Source organism: Phascolarctos cinereus, unplaced genomic scaffold (genome assembly GCF_003287225.1).
Source record: "Phascolarctos cinereus isolate Bilbo 61053 unplaced genomic scaffold, phaCin_HiC Scaffold_2;HRSCAF=192, whole genome shotgun sequence".
NCBI classification, from domain to species: Eukaryota; Metazoa; Chordata; class Mammalia; order Diprotodontia; family Phascolarctidae; genus Phascolarctos; species Phascolarctos cinereus.
The window spans coordinates 79,831,227-79,857,525 of record NW_027555625.1 but is presented as its reverse complement, the minus strand read 5'-3'; positions in this window follow the sequence as shown (position 1 = coordinate 79,857,525).

Sequence of the window (26,299 nt, the reverse complement as noted above, 5' to 3'; positions counted from 1 at the left end):
TTTCCTCATCTACAAAATGGAGTTAATAATGGCACCTACCTCACAGAATTGTTGTGAGGTTAAAAATGAGACAATATTTGAAAAGCTCTTTGCATACCTTAAGTGCCATATAGATGCTAGTTATTATTATTTATTGAACCCCTCAAATCTATCTATAGACTCCTTAGGGGTCCATGAAGCCCAGGTTACCAGGTTGAGAACCCCATATCTGGGTTATATATTGTTATCTTTTCAGTGAGACCCAGATGGAGTAAGCCAAGCCATCAACCTACCTATACAGCCATAATCAGGAATGACTATCCATCTGGAGGGCTGTATCTCAATTATAGCCCCTGGGGCTTTCTGCATAGGACTTTGCCTGGCAAATCTAAATCTACTTTGGTTAGGCCATTGGTCACAGGGTAAAAATGTTTATGTTTTCTACATCTGTCTCTTTCACAGTATGTGCTTCTGCAACCATAAGTACAGTGGAAAGTTTGTTGACTGAATGAGTGAATACATTACCTGCTAGCTGGGCAGCTTGTTGACCAAGAGCTAAATAATCTTTCCCTGTAGCTAGTCTGGAGTTGAGAATTGGGCAGGAAGAGGCAGGTGTCCAAGATCTGTAATTCTACAGGGTATATTGCCGGGAAAAGTCAGACTGAGAATGTTGATGAGTCAAGTGCCTGGGAATCAGTAACATCAGGATTAGATTTTCCTTTGATCTACACATGGGTTTCAAAGTAACAGGAAAAACATGTCTGTTTCTGATGAACACAAACTGTCCAAAAAATGGAGTTGCAGCTGTTTTTGTGTGCTGACTCCTGCCAGCCTCTGGGGTCTTCTGTTCTTAACTCTTCCACCAACTCTGACATGTTCCACTGACACCTCTCAGAAAGGTTCCGAGTGGCCAGAGATGCCTACGTGCAAATGGGCATGTTGTCAAGCTGCTAGGATACAGGCTTTCTTTGGGAGGAAACTTAGCAAACATAGGTACAATGCACTGCAGTGAAAAGGGATTGAATGTCCCACTGTACTATGACCTGGTCAGAGTACATCTGGAGTATTGAAGTCAGTGCTAAGTATCCCATTTTAGAAAAAGATGTTAAGTTGGAGAACATCCAAAGAGCAGTAACAGGGATGGAGAAGGGTCTCAAGCCCATGCATGTGAGGATCAATTTAGTTTAGAGAAGAGAAGGACTTGAAGAGGACATAATATCAGCCTCCAAGGACCTGAAAAACTATGATGTTCTAGTGGAATTAGACTTATTCTGTTTGGTCCAAGCTGTGAAAACTAAAAAAAAAAAAAATCAATGGAAGTTGCAAAAAGGCAGATTTGGGTTTACTGTCAAGACCATCTCAGTGGGTGTGGGACGTGATTGTAGGAGGGAGAGAATTTGGAACTAAAAATAAAATTAATGATAATACTGATAATAATAATGATGATGATGATGATGTTAGGAACAAACCTCCAAAAAGTCAAAATTATCCCAAAGGAGAATGGTTTGCTTCAGAAGGTGCTGGGTTTCCTCTTCGGAAGTCTTCAAGGAAAGGTTGGATGAACACTTGTTGAGCATCAGATGGAGTAGGTGGCCGTTGATGTCCCTTCTAATTCTGGAATTCAGTAATTCTGTGAGCAGTAGACCGAGAGTTAAGAGAACTAGAATGAAGTGGCTCTGCCACCTACTGTCTCTGTTACCTTCTCCTCCTTGGGCCCTCAGCTTCCTTATCTGTAAGCCAAGGTGATCAAAGAGAAGAGAATTCCAGCTCAATCAGCCAATGAATATCTATTAAGTACCTACTCACATTCTATAAGTGAAGAACTGCCCCTCCCCAAAGTGCTGACATTTTTTGTTCTAAGAGTTCTTCCTAGTTCTAATGGGTTACAATTCTCTTTGTTAAAAATGACCTAAATAAGCAGGCTATTTTCCTATTTACGGGGAAAGAACCATGCTAGCCATGGACACAGTTCGGCAAGAAGTTAAGATTATAGGCCAGAGATAATACTGGATTTAATGTTCAGACTTCACTGTGGCCAGGCCCATTTCCTCATGGTCTGCCATGTCCTTTATCCACATACCTATCTCCATGTACATGCTGTTCACCTTCCTTATGATTTACTCCATCTTTATCTCAGCCAAACCAAGTCTTAGTTAACCTTCAACACATTATAAAGTATATACATGCATGGTGTGGTACAAGAGTGAATCTCATTCCCTAATAGCCAATAAATAGTCTAAATGTCCAACACCTGGTATTCTATATCCTTATTATACTTAGAAAAACCACAACAAGGGGAAAAAACCCGACTAGCAGGAAATATGAACTACACTCCTCTATATTCTAGGATCCTAATGCAATGAGAAATCACTTTGCCTCTGGCAACAGCTGGCTGTTTTGGCCAAACCCAAATCATAATCACCAGTTAGAGTAGAGCTTTTTTGTTTCTTTGTTACTCATATGACATCCCAGAACCCACATGGCTGCTTTCCTATAGTGTCAAACATGGTAGATTCAATATTTAGTCTATGACCCAGAAAAACCTGGGCCCAAAGGTAACTGGCCTACTGGAAGTGACCTTGTAAAGATGACATATCTTGTTCCTGTTCTGAATGATCAGAAAAAGTGACTAAGAGTACTTCTACTCACTCATTGCCTTCACTTCAGTTTGTATCTCTCAGATAGTTGCTTATATAACTCTAAATTTTCTCAATGACATCAAGCCTTCCAGAGAAAAGGAATTCCCATGGAATAGTAGCAGGAGACTATCCCATTACTGAGGGCCCATTGGTGAGTTAGGCAGCTGAAAGAGAAGGGGCATTCTAGATGTTTTGAGTCTCCAAAGGACAGGTTTAGAAAAGAATATAGAATCAGAGAATTTCAGCTGGAAGAAAACTGATAGACCATCTAAGCCCACCCATGTATCTGAGTAGGAATTCTTTCTATATCATCTCTGACAAGTGGTCATTCAGCCTTTATGTACAGACCTCAAAGAACACAGAACTCAACACCTTCCAAGGCAAATCACTGAGTTAGGAAGATCTGAGTGCAAATTCAACCTTAGATACTTAATATATGCCCTTGAACAAATTGCTTTATTTCTCTGAGCCTCAGGCTCTTCTATAAAATAGGAATAATAATAGCACCCACATTCCAGTGTCATTGTACGGATCAAATAAGGTAATGTATCTAAAGTGCTTTGCACACTTCAATATCCTATTACATCTAGGCCCTGATTAGTGCAAATAGTGAATCCTCTGAAGGTGTTACATTATTCAGATTTGCACTATATATTTGCATTGCACTGGAACCAATGACTATACATAATTATAACTTTGAATATATGCAACCACTTGAGGGGAGATTCATTACTCACTGATAATCACATGGACCTTTTCGTATTACCATTTCTCTATTGGGTGATTCTAATTGTTAAAGGTTTTTACTCATTTAGAGCCAAATTCAAATTCTCTACATATTCTGCTCTCTGAGACCAAACAAAATTGTCTAATATCTCACATCACAGCCCTTCAAATTCTTGATGAGAGTCAGAACCTCCTCCTTGGGCATTCTTTTCTCCAGGATACATATCTTCACATAATTCTCGAACGGCACCGTCTCTAGACCTCTTAGGATCTTCTTATCCATGTCCTTTCTCAAATATGGTGCCAAAAATAGTCTACTACAGGGGAGCTTAAAAAAGAAAGGAGTTTGGGGAGTCTCAATCTATGTCTTAGGTGGAGAAAAATCGTTTAAAGGAGAAGGCGGTGAAGTCACCCCAGAGTTGCATAAAACCAGGAAGCTATTTTGGAATGGATGATTCCAGCATATTTCAGTATGATGGTACAAGCCTTGCTTCCACCTCACTGAGAAGGAATTACTTAGGGGTTCAGAGGTTAGAGAAGATGAGTTAGCCTTCATGTTCTTCCTTCTCTCTTGATTAGAGATTTTATGAATTTTGGGAGGTCAGAAGATTCTGGACTTCCCATCAGCATCTTAGCCCAAGAAGTAGCCTTGCCATGGCTGTGTCTTCCTTTACTGGGAGATGAGGAAAATGTAGACATATTGAAGAAAAAGCAGCTTTCTACAAGGTTTTCCAAGGAGTCCACAAGGAAGCCACATCGTGCCTAGAGAAAATGTTTTGAGAACACCATCAAAAGGACTTCCAGGAACTATATTCACCTTTTTGCTACATTTTTCCCCCTAAACTTGAGCCTGCTTTTCTCTAGATTCCTTATGTACTTATAGAAGAGAATGTCACTGATTTTTGGGATGGATGATTTTAGCCAACTCTATTTACTATATTGCTTTAATAAATACCCCTTTCTAAAAATCAATAATTCTGGCACATTAAGTGACATCACCTGATAATAATGGTGGGAATCACACTGGCACAGTCTAGTGAGCTTGTTCATTAGAACAACACCCATAATCCCCTTGGGATGCCTTAAAATAGTGAGGGGGAGAAGTAGCAATCACCTTCTGTAGAAGCATTTTGCTGATGTAAATAGGTGTTGAAAGAGAGAGCCCAGACCATTTACTAGGTGTATATTACAAAGTCATCCATTTAGATCTAGACCTTAGAGATCATGCATCACAACTTCTTCATTTTATAGGGCAGGAAACTCAGGCATAAAGGGGGGACATAACAACAAAAGTAATACAGAAATTCTTGGCTATATGTGATCACTTAGTCTTCACTGAGGTCAGATCTGTCTCTTCCCTGAGCACCATGCCCACTCTGTTCATTCTCACCTCTTTAACTTTGCTCTTCCCTGTCACTCAAGCTGCCTTCCTTCCCTCTTTCTCTAAAAATCCTACCAATCTTTCAAGACCTAGCACACAGCTCACTTCATTCATAAAACCTTTTAGAAATACTCCAGTACAATAATGAGTTCTTCCTGGAATGTTTTCTATCACTTGTGGTCCTTCCCATCCAGGTCAACATCAACAATGTGTCCCAAAAGTCTCAGAGCAGTTTGAAGTTAGTAAACCTTTCAGACTTCAAGCTATTAATCCTTAAAACTACTCCGAGATTTTGGAAACACTTTGTACTTGTTGCTTCATTGTTTCATGTCCCAGTTTTGCTTTTCACCTTGATGGTGATTTCTGTGAGAGATGGGATGATGTCTTGTACTTCTTTGTCATTTCCTCAGTAATTCGTTCCATGCCAGGCACATAGTAGATGCCCTTTTTAGTGGAGGAGATAGCAACATATAGCAGAAGACATGTTGACTTAGAGTCCCATCTCTACTGGAATCCTGACTGCCACATACCATCTTCATAACCTTGGACAATTCCCCTCACTTTGCTGAAGCTCTTTTTCCTTATCTATGAAACAGACACATGCAACTACCTGGCACATAGTAAACACTATATAAATGCTAGCCAATATTGTTATTGTTATTGTTGTCTTCAGTGTTATTATTATCTACCAAAGAACTGGAGTAGTAATTACACAGAATTCAGTGAATGGAGAGAACCAGGTAATGAAGAGCGTGGCTGTATCTGAGCTGAAAAGTGGGCACAACAGCCTAGTTATCAGAGGCTTCCTCACAGAAGGGAGGCTAGATGGTACTGTGGAAGTCCTGGATTTAGAGTCACAGGACCTGGGTTCCAATATTTTAACTGATAATTGCAGTGATGATAGTGATGACATATTTATATAGTGTTTTAGAGTTTGCGAAGTACCTTTACATGAATTGTCTTATTTGAGTCTCATAACAACCATGAGAAGTGAGGTCTACAATTATCCCCATTTTACAGACAAGGACACTTAAGGTTGAGTCACTTGCCCTTGGTCATAGAGCTAGAAAGTGTCAGAGGCAAGAGTTGAACCCAGTTCCTTCTGACTCCAAGTCCATTGCTTGTATAATTTAGAGGAATTACATAATCATTGTGATCATAATAATAATGATCTGTTGTATAAAGCTTAAGGCTAGCAAAGGGCTTTGCCTGTATCACCTCATTTGATTGAATCCTGTAAGCCTATGAATACAGAGCAGTGGACAAGCATCCAGTGGGGTTTGATTTTCCTTTGAGTTTGGAGACAAAAATAGAGAGGGTTTTGTCTCCATTGTGGCTGGAGAGAGAGCTGCTAACCATTGCCACTGAATCCTTTACAGGACACTTCCCCTCAAGTTGCTATGAGAGCATGAATCATCTCTTCCACACAATGGCAGCAACTGTAACCCTCAGGATCAGCCTCTGATTTGTTGCTGTTTGTTCTGTGCTCTCCACAAGATAAGCTGTTGTTATTGCTTTCTTTGGGAACAAGCACGACATGATTGCTGGAGTGCTGAGAATAATTGGACCAAATAGTCATACGATTAATGCAAACAGAAAGACTTCATCTGTTTCCAGTACAGCCGATGCACTTCTGAGGACGGGGGGGAGGCTGGGCTCTCTCTTTATTATATTTATGAACAAGTAGGCTTGAGTTCATTGCCTCATGTCAGGCCTTTTGCTAGTTACATGCATAGGATGCAAAGGAGAAAAGGACCTTGACAGAGTTCCTTAGCCTCAGGCTCTTCATTTGTGAAATGAGGGAGTTGCCTCTAGATGACCTCTGGGGTCCCTTCTAAGTCTAAAACTATTATCCCTAAAAGTTAATCCAAACTCATTTTGCAGATAAGTAAGCTGAGGCACAGATGAATAGTGACTTGATACAATCAAAGAATATCAGAGCTAGAAGAGACTTTTGGGAGCTGGAGTTCAAACCCCTTACGTTTACTGAGGAGGAAGCTGATTTCCACAATGGATGAGAGACTTGCCCAAGGTCATGCAATAGATGACAGTTCAATGATTCCAATCCAGGTTTTCTGAGACTGGATCAAGGGGGTATCCCCCTGTACCGCATTGGCTTATGTTAGGAACAAGAAATCATAGATTTAGAGAGAAAAGAGACCACCAAGGTCATTTAAACCTACCTTTTTTATTGTATAGCTGAAGAAACCATGGACCAGAATTTGTGGACCAAAATAAACAAGGGACCCAAGGTCACAGAAGTAGCAAGTGACCGAACCAGGTCCTGTGACTCTAAATCCATTATTTCCCTCTGTACCATGTGGCCTTCCAGGGCACCATGTAGCCTCTCTTCTATGAGGAAGCCTCTGATTAACTAGGCTGTGCCCTTTGTCATACCCACTTCTCAGCTCAGCCCAAATCACAAAGATAGCCATAGTCTTCATTGCCTGGTTTACTCCATTCCCTAAATTCTGTGTAACCAAGAAAAATGGGAGAGTGGGAAGGAAGAAGGAACATGATATTGCTTTCCAGTTTTGTAACCTCATATATTTGCTTCTTGTAGGCACAAGACTGGGAAGTCAATTTTCCTCTGAATGATCATAGTTGCTTCATTTCTGCCTCATCTCATAATCAAATAGTCTAGGACCTCTGGCTTTCTTGCCCTGGATCTTCTTTGAAACAAAGGAGATCACAGTCCTTCCATACTTTAATAGATGGTCTGATGAGTTGCTGAAGCTGAAGAAAAAAAAAAAGAAAGAAAGAATTATCCCCTGATGGGATTCACTATCTTCACAGGGGAAGAGACTTTCAGGAATGACACCCTCAGTCTGTCCACAGGCCAGTTGTAAAAGACAATGGTGATTTGTCTTATACAGGCATACATACATACATACATACATACATACATACATACATACATACATATATAATACATACATAAATGTATATAGACATTTATATCATATATGCATATATTTACAAATTTATTATATATAATATTATAGGTAGTTATATATGTATACCCAATGTACATATACATATATAAGACATAATTTTATATAACATGAACACACATGAATGCTAAGTGACTATTGTCTCCCTTCATGCCAATCAGAAATCCCAAGGGTCTTTGCAGACATTTTATCTTAATGGATCAAACATCTTAAAAGGATGCCACATGGCACAGGGGGAAAGGGCTCTGGATATGACTTCTAGGACCTTGGCCTGAGTCTCAGCTCTAACAAGGAGTAGCTATGTGATCATGGGCATGACCTTTTCCCTCTCAGAGATTTCCTTTTATCATCAATGGAGTATATCCAAGAAAGAGAGCACTTTTAGTGGTGAAAGGCCCACAGGAAGATCAGTTGAAGGTGCAAGCTAGAGAAGTTTAGCTTAGAAAAAAGAAGACTGAAGGACAGGGAGGGGCTTGATAGCTATCTTCAATTATTTGGAGGGCCATCTTCTGAAAAAAAGTGTGGAGTTTACTCCCCAGAGGGAAGAATTAGGAGCAGAGGGCATGAATAAAAAGAGGTGAATTGAATCTTGGGATTGGGAAGAAAAAAACTTCCTAAAAATTTGAGCCATCTTGAAAGTCAAATGATCTACCTTGAGAAGGAGTAGGGAGCCCCTCATTGGAAGGCTCCAAGCAGAGGATGCAGCTACCTGGCACATAGTAAACACTATATAAATTCTAGCTATTATTATTGTTGTTGTTGTTGTTGTCTTTGGTATTATTATTATCTACCGAAGAACTGGAGTATATAAACTATAGAGGCTCTTCTTTTTCAGATATAGGTAGGAATATATGACTACTAGTGGCTCTTACAATGTTGAGATTCTAGAATTCTAAAAGATTCATCACTAAAATGGAGATAACAGAACTTGCTCTATATAAACCCTAGTCTCATTGTGAAGTTACTGACCTTCCTGACTTCTTTAAGTCCAGCTGAAATCTCATCTTCTACAGTATGTCTTTCCTAACTGTTCTTAATTCCAACCCCTTCCTTCTTTTAATTATCTCCTATTCATCTTGTATATAGCTTATTTGTAAATATATGTTTCCTTGTGTCTCTCATTAGATTGTAAGTTTTTTGAGGGCAAGGACTGTCAGGCCTCTTTTTGTATCCCCAGAACTTAGCACAGTAGGTATAAACCCAGTGCTTAATAAATGCTTACTTATTGATTGATTGATTGATAGACTTAGAAAGTTGTGGATGCACCAGTGGTGACTATGTATTGGTAAATCACTTCTAAGTCTTCTTCATGACTTCCTCAAACCCTAACATTGCAGAGATACCTGATCAAATGCACACTGCAATCCATCCAGAATCTGTGACTTCATTCCTATGGGTCCTCACACAATCTATGCCTCTGAAGTCTCTACACATGCTGGTACATGGTCTCATGAGATGCTGTAGCCAAAGAAATTCATCCCCTTCTGCTATCCTTTCGGTACTGTCTCTGATGGGGCACATGTATGATCACATAAATACACTTTCTTGACCTACTTTCCTCAGAGAACTTTGAAAGGGACTTTATGGAAATAAATACTAGGGTTGCTGTGATTCTCCCCCGCTCACTCACCAGGAATTTGGCTGTAGCCCTTTGCAGGGTTCTGCTTTAAGTTTGATGAACTGCTCTGCAAATGAGTTTAATTGTTTTTCCCTGGTATTACACTAAATGGAATGAAGATTAAATCCAATTAAATAAAAGAACAAGCTTGCACTGACTGTGGCAGAGAGAGTCTCATCAATTTATGTTTGCACTTTGCAAAAGAAACCCGCCTGGCATGGCTTATATGGAACTGCCCCCTTGGGTTTTGTCCTGGGAAGCCTGTCCCATAGGCTCATTGGGAACCTGAGTACATGTCATAATAGCTCCCTGCAGTTAAATCATTCATCTACATTCAATAAACATTTATTAAACACCTACTGAGTGCTTGGCATTAGATGGGGCCAGGGGAGGGTGGAAATATGCAAAGTTTAGATAAGGCATGGTCATTTCCCTCATGGAGTTCATAGATGTGGCTCTGAGATAAGAGGACAGATATGGCAATCTTCTGAAGTCAGAGGCTCTAGGCTCAAATGCCACTTCTGACACTAGCTGTGAGATTCCGAAGTGAGTCATCTTGATATCTGAGGTCACTTCCAGTTTTGGAACTATTATCCTAGGATACTAAGACTTTGAGCAACTTGATATCACTTAGGCCTCAAGTTTCTCATTTGAAAAATTGGGGATGATAATATTCAGACTCTATGCATCATAGGGCTTTTGTTCAGCCTTTTCAATTGTTCCCGACTCTTCATGACTCTATTTGGGGTTTTCTTGGCAAAGATAGTGGAGTGGTTTGCCATTTCCTTCTCCAGTTCATTTTACAGATGAGGAAATTGAGGCAAACAGTGTTAAGTAAGTGACTCATTTAGGGTCACACAACTAGTAAGTATCTGGGGCCAGATTTGAACTCAGGAAAATGAGTCTTCTGGACTGTAGGCCTGGCTTCTATCCACTGTGCCACCTAGCTGCCGTCACACTGGACTGGTCTAAGGAAATAACTTGGTAAACACTAAAGCAGAATAGAAAAGGGGACTGTGTAAGTAGCTACTCAGGTATGATAGGAGGTCATGAAACCATATGTTATGGTTGAGGAGGAGTTAATGTCAGTATAAGTCCTCTGAAAAGGTCATGCGATATCAATTGATCAATTGACAAGAATTTATTAAACACATGCAACAGTCTGTGCTAGGCACTACAGACATAGAGTCAAAAGTGAATGAGCTCACATTCTATTTCGAAAGCTACATGTACATAATATATACTGTTCTTTGCACACAATATTCCATCCCTGGACTCCAGGCATTTTCACTGGCTCTCCCCCATGCCTGAAACTTTCTCCCTCATCATCTTGACCCCTGGCTTCCCTAGTTTCTTCCAAGTTTCAACCAAAGGCCTGCCTCATGCAAGAGGCTTTCCACAGTCTTCCTTAACATTAGTGTTTTCCCTCTGAAATTATTTCTAATCTGTCCTATTTACATATTTATATTGTCTTTCCCATTGGACTGAACATTTTAAAAGCAGATGCTTTTTTTTTCACTTTCTTTGTATTCCTAGCTCATCGTCCTGAGTGCAAATCTGGCCACAGACACTTACTAGCTGCATGACCCTAAGCAAGTCACCTAACCTTATTTGCTTTAGTTTTCTTATCTGTAAAATGAGCAGGAGAAGGAAATGGCAAACCACTCTTGTATCTCAAAATCTCAAATGGGGTCCCAAAGAGTAGGATACAACTGAAATGACTCAACAAGTATTGTTGGAATTTTGCACAGTACCTGGCACATAGTAGGTGCTTAATAAATATTTGTTGACTTTAATTGTCTTGACTTGATAAACAAAATATGCATATAAAAGAGCTCAGAAGGGCAAGGTAACAAACAACGAGGTGTTAATGACGTCTAAAGAAAGGTTTTTGCTTAATCATCCTTGTATGAGGTATGAAGTTCTCCCCGGTGGAAGTGTAGGATGACTTACCATTGCTTGGTCAAAGATCAGCCACATCCTTTGTGGCCTTAAAATCAAGCATTGGAGGCAATTTCAAGGCGGATGACCCCTGGCAGCAATGAGAATCATCTTTGGAAGAATACCCTTGCCCTTAAGAGAGAGTCATTCTTCTCTTCTTGGGGAGAAATGGACTTCTATCTTCTCTTCTCAGTATCAGTCACAAGATACTCATAAGGAATGCCATACCAGAAAGCAAGAAAGGCAAAGCAGCTCCTTATAGTATGATTTCTGAGAGTAGAGAAGTGAGCCAAGTATGGATTCAAGAGAGAACTAGTCCCAGCATTTGAGAGATGAGCTACTGATCAGTCCCCAGGAGCCAGGGTAGACAACCTGCCCTGCAGAAATGCTATGCCCATTGGGGAGCAATATAAGGTTAACACACAAAGAGAAAGGATACCACAGGGCCCTGCAGTACCAGAGGTATGTATTTCTCTGACCACATATGCTCACCACATGTGTGCTTTATTACCAGTGTACTCTATGTCCCTTTTCTCCAAATTCTGTGTGTATTGAAGGGACAGAACAACCTAGACTGATAGAAGAGACATTTTGCATCTATTTTTCTTTTAATGCCATCTCAGTAAATGCCTTTGCTTTGAGCTAATTGTGTCTACTGGCCAACTATTAAAAGTAGGCACATCAGTGTGGGTTCATGAACTATGGTTTTAATAATGTGGACTCACAGAGTCCTGAGGGAAGCCACCTACAATTTGTAGGTGCAAGTTGGCGGGGGAGGGGGAAAGGTAATCCAGAGGGGATTCTACAAACATGAAATAAATATCAGATACTGTTTCTTTGTCTGGGAAGGGCACCAGAAATTGATGAAAAATCAGAAAAGACTTTAGGTTGATATGAACAAAATTTTGAAAGAACTAAGGGATTCTAGGAGGAGTATGTTTCAAGAATGAGCAAAGCCAGTGTAAAGGTGGAGAGATAGAAGATGGAGCATACATATGAGAGTACAGCATGAGGGTCAGTCTGGCTAAACTCTCAAATTAAATGAGATAATATTTACATATTTTTTAAAAAGGCCTAGTATAATGACTGGCACATAGCAGGCACTACATAAATGTTGGTTACTACTACTACTACTACTACTACTACTACTACTACTACTACTACTACTACTACTACTGCTACTACTACTACTACTACTATATTAAACCATGGAGTATGGGAATATAGAGAGGAGTGTAATATGATAAAATTGAAAAGGTAGATTGGGACCAGGTTTTGAAGGACTTTAAAAGCTAAATAGGGAAGCTTATAAATTTGATCTCAGGGACATTGAAGTTTGCTGAATAGAAGAGTGATGTGGTCAAACCTTCATTTTATGAAAATCCCCTTGACAGCAATGTAGTAAAGGATGCCCTAGGAGTGTTGGGCATAGGGTGTAATTGTAGAAGGGATTTCCTACAATTAGCTGTGAGTTGTAAAGAAGGCTATTGGTCATCTCACCGTCATACATAAAATTTATCCAGGCCCATAGATAAAGAGGCATGAACACTGTAGTGCTAATGGTCCCTCTCTCCTGTGCATCCTTCCAAAACAGTGGTTGACATTTCAGGGGTTGAGGTTGGAGGGAGAGACATGGAGATCCACCTATTACAAAGAACCCAGGTCCTGCCATCTGAAATCAGCTCATCTGATAAATAAATCCACTTTGGAAAAAAAATGTCATTGTATTAATATAGCAGGGATAGGTGGTTTAGTGACAACTGTTCAGATTTAGAGTCAAAGAAATCCTGGGTCCAAATCTCTTATATTACAATGCCTATGTGGTGACCTTGGACAGGTCCCTTCTAAACCTTTCTGAACCCCAGTTTCTCTTTTGTAAAATGGAGGTGATGATAATAATGCTTCCTACTTCAGTTATTGTAAGAGCAGCAGTCTTTTGTAAACTCAGAAAACTGTAGAAATGTGGAGTAACCCCAAAAGCATCATTATACAGTGATAGGAACATTGGAACAGGAGTGAACAGTCCCTAGTTTTTGTGTTGGTTATGCCATGAATTCTCTCTTTGTGACCTTAAGGCATTTCTATTCTCTAGGGCTGGTAGGATCATAGAACTAGAGGTGCGGGAGGTTATGGGAGGGCTTAGGTGTCATCTAGCCCAACCTTTTTATTATTAAGGTTCTGAGAATTGAAATGACTAACCCAAGGTCACATAGGTGGTAAATGTCAGAGTCAGGATATGAGCCCTGTTCTTTTGGCTCCAAATCCAGACCTTAGGCCTGTGAAACCTATTGTTTTCTCATCAATAAAATGAAAGATTTGGTTGAGTCAAAGAATAATTGTGGTGACCATCCAGCATACAGCTTCTCAATCAGTCTAATTTTAAAGAAAAGAAATTAAACTTTGATAAGGTTTTGAAAAAGGGGCACATCTATTGTCACATCTATTTTTGATTCACAAAATATGGTCACCAGAGAGAAATATCTTCAAAAATACAGAAAAGTCCAAACTATCAGAAGACCAGATCTTAACTAACCTAGTCTCAGAAAAGGAAATGCATCTAACTGTAAAGAAACAACCAAAGGAGAAAAAAAATCCGGTCCTGTTGGATTTACAAAAGAGTTCCATCAAACATTTAAACAACAACTATTATCTATACTTCAACAATTATGCTCAAAAATTGAGAAAGAAAGCACCCTAACAGAATTCTTTTATGAGACAACTATAGCCTTAATACTTAATCTAAGGAAAGAAGCAACACAGAAAGAAAACCAGAGGCCAATATCAAATTAATTGATCAAAAATTTTAAACAAAATCATGTCAAATACACTACAGTGATTTATCCAAGAAATCATTAATTGTGGCCAAATGAGATTTATATAATAGATATAGGGATGGTTCACATTAAGAAAATAATCAACAAAATTAGTCATATTGAAGCCCCAAACATCAAACAGCATATGATCATCTGAATAGATGCAGAAAATGCTTTTGACAAGGTATAACACTCTTTTATGTTAAAAATCCTAAAAAGCACAGGAATAGAGGAAACTTTTTTAACATCATTAAAAGTATCTATGTGAAACCAAAGCAATCCTTATATAGAATGGGGATATACTAGAACCTTTTCCAGTAAATATGAGAGTGAAGCAAGGATGTCCACTCTTCCCACTATTATTTTATATAATTCTGGAAAGGCTAGAAGTAGCAATGTGACAAGAGAAAGAAAATGAAGGCATAAGGGTAAGTAAAGAAAATACAAAATTATCCCCATTTGCTGATAATATGATGTTTTTGGAAAGTCCAAGGAATCAGCAAAGATACTGTTTGAGACAATAGCTTCAGCAAAGTTGCAGGCTACAAAATAAATCCTCAGAAATCAACAACATTTTCATGTGATAACAAAACACAAGAAGCAATAACAAAAAGGGAAATCCCAATCCAAAAAACTTCAAAATTCATAACATATCTAGGCACACAAAAGATTGTATAGATTCAAGTGTTCCTTGAAGAATTAAAGAAAAACTTACATAGCTAGAGGAATATTCAGTGTGTATATTTAGGCTGTGCCAACAAAATAAAAAATGACAGTACCATCAAAATTAATTTACACTTTTAGTGCTATGCCAATAAAATTAACAAAATGGTATTTTACAGAACTTCATAAAGTAATAACAAAATTCATTTTGAAAAACAAAAGTTCTAGAATACAAAGAAAAAGGATTAAAAGAAGTAAGAGTAAAGGGGGAATAACACTTCTGGACCTCCTACTATATCATAAAGCAGCAGTCATCAAAACCATCTGGCATTGGTTTAAAAAAAATAGAAGTGTGTGTCAACGGAACAGGTTAAATAAGGAAGAATCAGAAACAATAGAATTCAACCATTGTTTGACAAAGCATAAAACATTGATTGCTTAAGAAAACAACTCCTTATTTGAATAACAACAAACCTACTAGATAAACTCAAGAGCAATCTGTCAGAAATTAGGCTTAGATCAATACTTTACACCATATTACACAACATATTCTAAAAGGATTCAAGACTTTTGTCCATTTAAAAAAATTAGAAGAGAAATATCATATACCTCTCACATATATGGTTAAGAAATAATTCTTAACCAAACAAGAGATAGAGGTAATTACAAAAGATAAAATAGATAACTTTGATTACTTGAAACCAAAAACTTTCTGCACAGACAGCACTAATGCATCTAGCGTAAGAAGTGGTTGAATGGGGAAAAAATGTTTGTATCAAATTTCTCTGATAAGGCTTTGGAATCCAGGATATGTAACCAATTAATCAATATGCATAAGACTATAAGTCATTTTCCAATAGATAACTGGCCAAAGGACAGGACCAAACAATTCTCAAAATAGTTGCATTCATAACCATATAAAAGGTGTTCCAAATCACTAATACAAATAAAAGTAACCTTGAAGTTTTACCTTATGTCCTGAAAAATTGGTAAAAAAAATGACCAAAAAAGTTGATAGTATTGAAGAGATTATAGAATGATAAGTACACTAATACGTTGTTGCTGGAGCTGTGAAACAGTACAAATATTTTGGAAACCGATTTGGAATCATACAAATAAAGTGACTAAAATGTCTATACTGTTTGGTCCAAAGACTCCATTTTACTAGGCTTATCTCCAAGAAAGTCATCATTAAGTCAAGAAACAAGCTAAGAAAGTCCCCATTTGTTTCCAAATATTTATAGCAGCACTTTTTTTTGAGAGCTAAGAATAGGAAACAAAATAGATGTCCGTAAGTTGGGGAATCACTAGGTACATGAATGTAATGGAACATTTTTATGCTGTTAGAAATAATGCATGCAATAAACATAGAGAAGCATGAAAAGATCTGCATGAACCTATAGGGAATGAAATCAACAGAGACAAAACAACAATATACATGGTACCTGTAACAATGTAGATAGAAAGGAAAGCTACAACCCTATCTCCAAAAAATATCAAAAGTATTTGTAACAAGACTATAAAGATCAAGCAAGACTGGAGTGAAGAGATACAAAAAGACATTCTCATCTTATCCCTTCATAGAGAGGAAAGGCCCACAGGTATTACACATTGCATGTTTTGAGACATTTTTAAGATATCAATCAGTCGTGGTGACTTTTTTCCTCTCTAGAAAAAAAAATATTGTGTGATAAATGGGATAGCTTTTTAGGAATGGATGGGAGAGGGATACTTAGGATAATTGTGGTGACATGAGAAGAAGATATTAATAAAAACTTATTTGATTTTTTTAATTATAAAAAGAGAAAAATATGTGGTGTCTCCATAACCCTGCAGTTCTGTATTCTGTGTATGATACTTTCCTGGAATTTCTCTCTCTCTCTCTCTCTCGTATCTGTGTGTGGATATGTATTTTTTTCTTTAAATGGGCACTTGCAGAAGACACAACCTTTTAATCCCCAAATATGAGTAGGAATAGCAGGTTCCATGGTAGGTCTTGGGTTTGGTAGGAATTAATTTTTCAGTAGAATAACTCCAACAACATCCCATAGGTAGCCCCTTGGTCTGTGGCATGTGAATAGGGCCAACCTTTCAGTTCCCAGTGAAAACAGTACCAAGCAGAGTTTATCATTACGGCAGAATTTCACTCTCTATGTGGCATCATGGGTTGATGTCTTGAATTGACATACAGCCTATGCTGAAAGCGTTATGATCCAGAAGTGGCTCAGCTCATCCATAAATATCTACCCCACCAACATAAACTTGGGAGGATTGCTCAAATGATGAGAGTCTTTCACAGTGATACTTCGTCTAGGAATATATTGTGGCCTGTAGGTTCTCTGATAAAAGGAAAGGGTAATCTGAAATGAAATCTCAGGGCTGCATTCTCTCTCTCTCTCTCTCCACTTCCTCCCCTCATGCCAACCCTGCTCCTGTCCTTAGTGTTACCAGACACAGCCAGATGGCTCAGTGGATAGAGCAGAGGGCCTGGAGTTAGGAAGACCTGAGTTCAAATCCAGCCTCAGATAGTTACAACCTCTGTGAACCTGGGCAATTCACTTGACCTCTCTTTGTCTGTTTCCTCATTTCTAAAATGTGGGTAATAGGTTTGCTGTGAGGGTCAAATGAGATGATTTAAGGTGATTCGCAAACCAAAAGTACAATATAAATGCTGGTTGTTCATTATTTTTAGCATCGTCATCATCATCACACAGGATCACAGAAACTCAGAAGAGATCCAAAAGGCCATTTATTCCAACCTACTCTGGGAAATTATCCACTAGGTGACAAACCTCATGAGTTATCCTCCAACTTTCACTTGGAAGTCTCTGTTAGAGGACACCACTATTTCCAAAAGCAATCTGGTCACATTTTGATGAGTAGTTCTCAAGGTTTAATCTGCTTCTCTGAATCTACCACCATGGAACAGACTCTAATAATCATGCAGTCTAACTTCCTTATTTTATAGATTGGGAAACTGAAGCCCAGAATACGTAAATGACTTGCCCAAGGAGACATCAAGTTAATGAGAGTAAAAATTAAAAATAGGATCCTCAAGGCAGCTAGGTGGTGTCATAGTGCACAGAGCATTGGGCCTAAAGTCAGCAAGACTTGAGTTCAAATTCAGCCTCAGCCACTTACTAGTTATATGACCATAGGCAGGTCACTTAAGCTTTGCCCATTTCAATTTCCTAAACTATAAAATGTGAGTAATAATAATAGTGCCTACCTCCCAGGGCTGTGAAGATGAGATAATATTTGTAAAGAAATGAACCCTGTGTCTGGAACATAGGTGCAAAATAAATGCTTGTTTCTTTACTTCCATTCTCCTTTCCTTCCTTCCTTCCTTCTTGCTTTTTCTTCCTCCCTCCCTTCCTCACTTCCTCCTTCCCATCCTTCCTTCCTTTCCTTCCTTCTTTCTTTTCCTTCCTTCCTTCCTTCCTTCCTTCCTTCCTTCCTTCCTTCCTTCCTTCCTTCCTTCCTTCCTTCCTTCCTTCTTTCCTTCCATTTTTCTTTTTCTCTACTTCCTCTCCATATGCATTATTTTTTTCTACTATACCATTGTAGGGAGAATTTCTACTTAGGGATCCTCATCTTTGTTGTTGGACATGGGTGTGGATATCTCCCTCACTCACTTTATGTTCTTCATTTCCAAGCAGGGAAAGAATCGGGTTCACTGGCAGAGTTTGGAGTGCTGGAAATTGACTCTGACTGTAACTTGATTTCTTTGTATTTCCTAGACTGAGCCTGGAAAATTTCCCCCCTGTATTTCTTCAGCCAGTATTCTAAACTACTATTTACTAAAATAATAATCCCTTTCAGATTCACTGCAAACAATTTTGTTTCAGGCTGTTGCTACCAAATGGTTGATCACTTCCAGTAATGACCAATTTTTCAGGGCCTATTGCTTAAGCGATTAAGCCCGTTATGATTTCCCAGGGCATATGCTATGGATAGGATCCATTGGCCAAGCAGGAGGGCTGCTGGCTGCAGTGCTGGGCTGGAGGGTGGCTTCCCACCCCCACCCCCGAAATGTGCATACATTTTAGGTCCATGAAGGATATGGAGGGATAAATGGAGAAGGGTTTTAATTAAGCTGAACCCTCCCCTCCTCTCCCTGCTATCATGCTACTTCCTTAGTGGGCCTTTGGCTCTCAAGAGGTGGCTGAACATTGCTGAGGCTGAGAAATGTGGGGTCGTGACCCACAGTTTAAGAAGCGCTGAAGGGGTGGAGAGTGGAAAAAAAAGTTTAAGAGGCCCTGCACTAAAAATCCATTAAGTTCCGTGGGTAGCCTACTTCTAACCTGAAATTCACTGCAGCCTCCCCTTGAGGTAGCTGTGTTAAATGGAGAGGGCCCTGAGTCATGAGTAAGGAAGATCTGGATTCAATGTGCCCTCAAAGACTGACTGTGTGATCCTGAACAAGTCATTTAACCTCTGCCTGCCTTCATTTCCTCAACTGCAAAATGGAGATAAAACAGTTCCTACCTTGCAGAGGTGTGTTTAAAATTAAATGAAATATACAGCTGATGCTTAATAAATGTTTATTCCCCTTTTCTTTCTTTCCTAGTAGCAGAGCTGGAAGATAACTTTGAGACCCTTTATGCTAACCTACCCATTTTAAAGAGGAGAACATTGAGGGCCTGAAGGGGATGGTGACATCGATCAGGAAATCTGGATTTGAGTTCCAACTCTGCTATTTATAAGCCAGGCACCCTGGTACAAGCCTGTCTTCCAATTCTTCATTTTTTTTTATGTTAATAACTGTTTTATTTTTCACCAATTAATTGTTAAAAACATTTTTAACATTTGTGGTTTTTTTTTAATTTTTGAGTCCCAAATTCTATCCATTCATCCCCTTACTCATCCCTGAGAAGGTAAGCAAGCAGATATAGGTTATACATGTACAATCATGTAAAACATCTCTATATTAGTCATTTTGGACAAAATCAGTTAGCATGTATTTATTTAGGGAGGGGGAAGGCAATCAGGGTTAAGTGGCTTACCCAAGGTCACATAGCTAGTAATTATCTGATGCCAGAGTTGACCTCAGGTCCTCCTGGCTCCAGGACTAGTACTCTATCCACTGTGCCATATAGTTGCTCCTCTGCATGCATTTATTAAGCACCTACTATGTGCCAGGTGCTAAGGGTACAAGAAAAAAAAATTAACTGTTTCCTGCCCTCAAGAAGCTTGTACTCTATCACTAAATGATCTCTAAAGTCTATTTCACTTCGAGAGTCCATGATCCAAAGTGATTTGTTCATGAAATAATAACTGGCAGAGACAGGATTCAAACTAGAGACATTTGGCTCCTCCATATCCTATTCTGTTTCCACCATGGACAAATAGGCATTGATATGAAAGAGAGGTGGACGCTAAGAAACCTTTCTCTGCTGGCCTTGTGAGGCCATTAGAAACATTTATGACAATAGCAACGTGGTATAGTACAATGACTAGAATAAAAAGAAACAAACATTTATTAAGTACATGCTATGTGCCAGGCACTGTGCTAAGTGCTTTACAAATATTATTTTATTTGATCCTTACTAAAATACTGGGAGCCAGGTGCTATTATTACCCTTATTTTACAGATTGATCTAACTGAAACTAACAAAGGTTAAATGACTCACCCGGGGTCACACAGCTAGTAGATGTCCAAGGCCAGATTTCCAACTTTCAATAACTCCAGTTATTGAGTCAATCTACCTAGTTGAACCTGTGATTTCACTAATAGAGGGAACTCTCTTTAGCAGTGAAGGTCAGTCCTTGGTCTGAAATTTATGACCTTAGAGAGTTTCATAGAGCACTGAAAAGTCAAGCAATTTGCTCGGGATCACAGGGCCATTTTGTGTCGGAAATGACACAAATACCAATCTCCCCAGCTATAAGGTCAGCTCACTGTAATAATCACCACCATCTGTAGAGCACTTTAATGTTTGCAAAGCATTTTTCCTATGTTATCCCACTTGATCTTCACAACCCTGTGTGGTAGGTACTATTATTATCTTCATTTTTTATGATGAGGAAACTGAGGCACAGAAAGGAAGTGATTTGCCCAGGGTCACACAGCTAAAAGGTATCTGAAGCAGGATTCAAACTGAGGTCTTCCTGACTCCAAATCTAGTACTTGACACACTACAGCACCCCACAATCTGAAAATAATTAATAACAATAAACATTTATATTGCAAGTTTTATATATATTATCTCATTTGATCCTAACAACAACTCCGTAAGGTAGGTGTCATTATTATACCCATTTTGCAGATAAGGAATCTGAGGAAGAGAACAGTAAAATGATTTGGCCAAGCTTACACAGCTAACAAGTGTCTGAGACTGCATCTGAACTCAGGTATTCCTGACTCCAAGTCTAGCAGTGCTCTATTCAGTATGTCATGGCTTCAGTTGAAAAGGTTCTGGGCTCTGATCCTGACTCTGCCACTACTTGGGTGCCCTTGAACAAGTCACTTCTTTAGGCTTCATTCTTTTTTACAACAGCATGAGGAGGGAAGGCTAAATGTACTTTCAGTTCTTTTCTAGGTCTAACCTATGGTCCTCTGATGGTTCCAGTTGAAGGGAAAAGCAGAAGACAATAAGAGGGAGTCAGTGCATGCCATGCACTGGGAGGCTGGGAGGCAAAGGAACAGGTCAGACAGGAAGGGTACAGAAGATAGCAGCAATTGGGATTTTAAAAGGCAAGAAGAAAAAAGAAGAAAATCTGCATTGGTACAGGGATTAACTATAAAGCAAGCTGGAAACAAGGGAGAGAGAGGAACTAAGAAAGAGGAAGTAGGCACTGGAAAGAAGAGCCCTAATGTAAGGCAGATTTAAGTGGCTCATGTGATCAAGATCTGGAAAAGGACCTTAAAGATTACCTGCTTCCTCTCATTTTACAGCGGAGAAAACACATCAAAGAGAAGTGATTAGTTCAAGATCATAGATGTGGTCAGGAAATGAGGTAGAATTTGAACCCAGGCCCCAGATTCCAAACCTATCATTCTTTGCCACAGCACATTTATCTTTTTTTTTTAAATTATATTAATTTTATTCTGAACTTAAGAAATAAAACAAGTATTTCTAAAACACAGTAGAATAGAAGAAAACCAAGAGAATTGCACATGAAATTGTAAACCTATTATATACAACTTGCTATTCCTTTTAAATGCATAATGAAGTTATCATGTTAACTTTAAAAAATATATATTTGCTTGGGCTCATGTTCTGTCCATCTTTCACTTCTTTCTTCCTTTGCTCTCCTTTCCAGCTAATTTGAAGTTACCTGAATTGAAATATTTTGGCTACGGTGACCAGTTCATTAGAATGTGAGCTCCTTGAGGGCAGGAACTGTCTTTTGCCTGCTTTTATATCCCCACTACTTAGCACTGTTCCTGGTATGTAGTACTTGCTTAATAAATATTTATCGTCTGAGTGATTAAGTACCTGCTATGTACCAAGAACTATGCTAAGCTTTAGGGATGTGATGTTGTTGTTGTTATTGGTGGTAGTCGTGGCTGCTGCTGCTACTGTTGTTACTGTTGTTGTTGAGTCGTGTCTGACTTTGCATGACCCTTCTTGGCAAAGATACTACAATGCTTTGCCATTTCTATCTCATTTTGCAGATGAGAAAACTGAGGCAAACAGGGTTACATGATTTGCCCAGGGTTGCACAAGTCTCTGAGGCTGGATTTCCACTGTACCATGTAGCTACTCATTTTGTCTGTAGAAGAAAGTAAAAGATGGTCCCTGCCTTCAAGAAGTTCACAGATTAATGGTGGATTCAACACGCAAACAATTATGTCCAAACAAGCTATGGACAAGATAAATCAGAGATGCTCAGCAGAGGGAGGGCACTGCTATTCATGGGAGGCTTCCTTTGCAGCTGGGACTTGAAGGAAGCCAGGGAAGCCAGGAGGCAGAGGTGAGGAGGGGGAGCATTCCAGGCAATAGGGACAGCCAGGAAAACTGTGGTCTCTTCTCTGTGAGTTTCCCCTTGCTGTAAATAGAGCCAAGAAAAGTAATTATCACCATTCCATCCAGCAGCACATCACCTTGACAATGTGATGGAAGCACTGGTTTAGACAATACCTCCTCGGACTGACTTGTATTTGAGAGGCATGAGAGCTCAGGGTAGAGTTCCCAGATGTGTTTCAGTGGCTGAGCAGATGTGAATCATGAGGCCACAGGTGTTAATGGTGTCTGCCATTTGCATGCATCCAAAGCCACGGCAGGTGTCCTTTCTGTGAACCTATCCCCAGGCTCACCCTGGAATTAGAAATGGGCTTTAACCACAGAGGGAAGCCCGGTTTTCAGCACTTTCTCAGCGTCTGTAAAAAGGCAGCAGGCTTCCATCATCACCTTCTCACAGGGACACGCCAGGTCAAGGGCAAGAGCCTGAGGATGTCTGGACCAGGGCTTAGTGATTATCTTTGGAGCTTCTGAATAAAGTGAATCACTGCTCTTTGGGGTGTAATTGGCTATTTCTTTTCTGGAAAGATGATTATTAATATTATTATTATTTATATAATTGTTCCTATTAATAACAACATATGTCATTTATATGACACTCCAAAGTTTTCAAAGTACTTAATGGAAATCATTTAATTTGAGCTTCACATCAGCCCTGTGGGGGTATTAGGTATTAGTATACCCTTTTCACAGATGACAAAACTGAGACAGCAAATGCTCACACAGCCTGGTAAGTATCCGAAGAAAGCTTTGAGCTCAGACCTTCCTGACTCCCAGCCCACTAGTGTACCTATTACTCCAGGTCTCCTCTTTGGAAAAGAATTTCTAAAAAAATTTCTTTTTTTTCCAAAGAAATAGGAGTATATATTTGTTCTATCCCAAACTGTGAGATTGCTCGAACCTAACATCAATCTTCTGAGAAAATTGAGAGTAAAAGGGACTCAAATTTTAATTTTAAAATAATCTGTTATAACGCTAATACTTAGAAATAATAATGTTAATGAATAGGCACTGCCCCACTATCTTACTGAATTAAACCACTTTCTTTGAATTTTGCTCTTAATTTTCTTTCCTGAACTAATGAAACCCAAGCCATGCAGCCTCTAAACAGGAGCCTTCCAGTCTCAATTTGCTCCCATTTATTTGAGCAAAGAATTTAGAGATGAAAAGTACCTCAGAGGTCATTGAGTCCAACTGCCTCATTTTCAAGATGAAAGCCAGAGAACATGAGGGGGCTTGCTAATGGTCACATAGCTTGTAAATGTCAAAGCTAATATTTGAACCCAGATTCAATGTTCATCATCTCTCAATAACCCAGGTAGGCCAGCATCTCTGTTTATTGCCATGTGAAAGATCTGGCTAAGGAATTTACCAGGGCACAAATTATTCAGCCCTTGACAGTCATTTTGAAGGTTTCTTCCTTAGGTCTTCTGGAATCTCAACCCATCATGGTACTAGCGAATGGTCCAACCTCTTTGGTGTCCGAGCAAATAAATTCCGTCTTATTTAAGATGCAGTCCCAAACTATTTTTCTCACACACCTCCAAGGCCTCCTTAGCCCTAACTCTATAGTTTCCCTGGATTCTGCTGACTGCGGCTAAATGATACAGACACTTAATGATAACTTGCATTTATATAGTACTTTAAAGCAAAGTGCTTTACATATGTTAGCTGAATTGATTCTCACAGCAACCCTGAGAAGTAGGTGTTATTAGGAGTCCCATTTTAGATGGTGAAACTGAGTCAGAGAGAAGAGTTGAGTATTTGTCCAATGTCACACAACTAATAAGTGTCTGAGACAAGATTTGGACTCAGATCTTCCTGACTTTGGGTCCAACATTCTATTTCCTAGTAGATGTATGACCATGAGCAAGTCATTTAACTTATCTTACCTTCAATATCCTCATCTGTAAAGTGGGGATAATAATGGTAGCTACCTCCCAGGCTTGTTGAGAGGATCAAATGAGATATATACAAAGCACTCAGAAAAGCACAAAATGATTTATACATGCAAGCTATTACTAATCTCTGGGCACACAGTTCCCTGGCCATCTCTTCTAACTTGCCCCTGTTCTAAAGCCTTCTCGGTCAGTGACTCTGCCCCTGGCTATAATCAGCGTGTTTCCTCATTTTTCCCAAACCCAGAATTTATCTAAATGCCTTGATTTTCTTTCCAACTCTGCCTACCCCACCTATTTGACACAGAACGTAGGCATCCTCAGATGACCCAGGTATCTTTCTTTGCCCAGACAAAGATTAGCATAAGATATCAAAGTATCTTACAAGGTCAATAGCACTTCAATTTCTCCAGGCCCAGACAGGCTAGGGGTAAACTTTCAGCCTGTGTATGATTCAGGGCCAGGGTGTTTCCCCTTGGAAACTGGTTTGGGTGGGTAAACATGGCCAGGCAGAAGAGATCTCCTGACCAGCTGCCATTGAGAAGGTTGTTCCCAGGGGCCAGGGCCAGAAAGAGAAACCTATGGAAGTGGTGAAACTCAGTCATCCCTTTGTTCACACCCCTTTTACCAATACAGAGGAAAAGATTGTACACATACAGGATGGGTGAGGCATGCCTGGACAAGAGCTCTTGGGAAAAAAAAAATCTAGAGGCTTTAGGGGACTAGAAACTCAATGTGAGTCAGTGGTATGACATGTGAACCAAAGATGCTAATGTGATTTTCTAAGCTGCATTAACTGAGGAACAGTAATCAAAACTAGAGCAGCAGGCAATGGCGTTGTTATCCATTGACCTGGGAAGGCCACAGCTAGAGTCCCCTGTTCCATTGGCAAGGCTACATTTTATGTAGGACATTGAGTAACAGCTCTGGACAACCAAGGTGGTGAGAGGGCTGAAGACTAGGCTAGAGGGGTGTGTGCGGAAGACAAGGGGAATATTGAACCTAGGGAAAAAATAGAATTGGAGGGAGGAGGGGAATGATCTTTGCCTTCATGGATCTGAAGAGCTGTCATATGGGAGGGATGTTAGACTTGTTCTTATTCATCAACAACTCTTAGGGAAAAAATACAGAAGTAAATTGTTGGACCTGTGTCCAACAGACTTCCTAAGAATCAGAGTTTTCCCAAAATAGAATAGACTAATTTGAGAGACACTGAATTCCCCATCACTGGAGGTCTTCAAGCAGAGAACGAATGATCACTTAATAGAGACGTGGTCCAGGGGCTTTCTGTTTTACATAAAGGATTGGACCAAATGATCTCTGACATCGCTCCCAGTTCTGAGATTCTATGATTTTAAGAAATTTCAATATTGAGATATTGTTCTCAGCTCTACGAAACCACATGTCCAGAGGGAACTGCTCTTATCACCATGAAATCTACTGGCTACTTGCTTACTCTTGTTCAATAATAAGAACCAGGTATAGGCATTTTACACTCACCCCAGGGATTGTGTGCCCAAAATAACACCAGAGGGCAGTTGGGGAAAATATTAAGTTCTCTACAATTCTCTAGAATTTGGTTCCTTCTGTCTTCTAAATTCCAAACCACTTTCATGGGTGGAAGTGTTATTGCTTTAGTTTATGGGATGAGGTGTGTGTATCTATATAAACAGAAATAGTCTGCAGTTCATCTCCTTCCCCACAGGTAGGAAACCCATCC